This window comes from Jaculus jaculus, chromosome 3 (assembly GCF_020740685.1).
Source record: "Jaculus jaculus isolate mJacJac1 chromosome 3, mJacJac1.mat.Y.cur, whole genome shotgun sequence".
In the NCBI taxonomy this organism is placed as follows: domain Eukaryota; kingdom Metazoa; phylum Chordata; class Mammalia; order Rodentia; family Dipodidae; genus Jaculus; species Jaculus jaculus.
Window position 1 is genome coordinate 130,474,941 of NC_059104.1, and position 1,617 is coordinate 130,476,557.

The 1,617-nt window shown below is 33.5% G+C and overlaps 1 pseudogene; it reads left to right on the forward strand.

Annotated features, from left to right (window-relative positions):
- The first annotated feature begins 427 nt into the window (after window positions 1-427).
- Window positions 428-1,137, forward strand: LOC101606574 (annotated as a pseudogene).
- The last annotated feature ends 480 nt before the right edge of the window (window positions 1,138-1,617 follow it).

The following is a 1,617-nucleotide window of genomic DNA, read 5'->3' on the forward strand; positions in this document are numbered from 1 at the left end:
CTTGGGTGCTGGGCGTGGTGGTGCACATCTTTAATCCTAGCACTTGGGAGGCAGAGGTAGGAGGATTGCCATCAGTTCAAGGCCACCCTGAGACTGCATAGTGAATTCCAGGTCAGCCTGGGCCAGAGTGAGACCCTACCTTGAAAAACCAAAAAAAAAAAAAAAATTAACTTGGGTTTTTATACTTTCTTTTAATTACTTATTATAATATTCAGGACAGTTGCAGGAAACTTTGCAGAGTAATCATGTAGACCAAACCCAATGCATCAGAGAATGACTTACACTTCCTAGATCTTTTTGTTTCATCATATATGACAAACAAAATATAAAACTAGGTGATTTAAATAGAGCTTTATGTTTTTTTTTTTTTAGCAGAACATTGTTATCATCAAAAGAAAACAGTGTTTTGCGCCAGACATGCAGCATTCTAGGACAGATCAGACATTTTGTCACAATGCCTGAAATAAATACCAACCATATCAATGAGCAACAAGTTCAACTTCTGGCAGAGATGTGTATTCTTATTGATGAAAATGACAATGAAATTGTGGCTGGCACCAAGAAGAATTGTTACCTAAATGAAAACATTGACAAAGGATTATTACATTGAGCTTTTAGCATCTTTTTACTGAACAATGAAAATAAGCTTTTGGCACAGCAGAGATCAGATGCTAAAATTACCTTTCCAGGTTGTTTTACCAACAGTTGCTGTAGTCATCCATTAAGTAATCCAGGCCATCTTGAAGAAAATAATGGCATTGGTATAAGTTGAGCAGCACAGAGGTATTTGAAAGTTAAACTGGGAATAACCTTGGAAGAAGTTCATCCAGGTGAAATGAAGGATTTAATGCAAATTTACTATATGGCACAATAAGATGGCATCTGGGGTGACAGGAAATTGATTATATCTTATTTTTGAGGAAGAATGTAATCTTGTATCCAGATTCCAATGAGATCAAAAGCTATTTCTATGTGTCAAAGGAAGAACTGAAAGAAATTATGAAAAAAGCAGCCAGTGGTGAAATTAAGTTACGTTCGTGGTTTAAAATTACTGTAGATACTTTTATCTTTAAATGGTGGGATAACTTTAACCATTTAAATCAGTTTGTTGGTCATTAGAAAAAACATAGGATGTGAATGCATAAGGGAATGATTACTGATAAATTTCTTTACCTAATAAGAGTGGGATTTTTTTTGTTTGTTTTATATTGGGGTCCCTCTTATGATACAGATACTTTTCAATGAGAATTTGTGTGGATTATAAAAAAAAAAAAACAACTGGCTTATAATTTTGTATTAACTCTTATATGTGCTCTGCTGTTTGTAAAACATTTGAAGGGCTATTGTAAAATGGATACAGCAAATAAAACAATTTAATCAGTAGAAAATTAATGGGCATGACAAACTTGAAGAAATAAGTAAAACTATTTACATTTTGACATTTTCAGAACATTTTACCAATTTCTAGGTACTTTATATATTATTCAATTTTATTATAGCCTAGAAAAATAAGCAAAGGAAACAGTTTACATAGCTACTTCAAAACAGTCCTCATTCTCCAATTAAACTGGTAGAGCAGGGCTACATAGGTAGCTCAGTGATAGTGTGGTTGTCTAG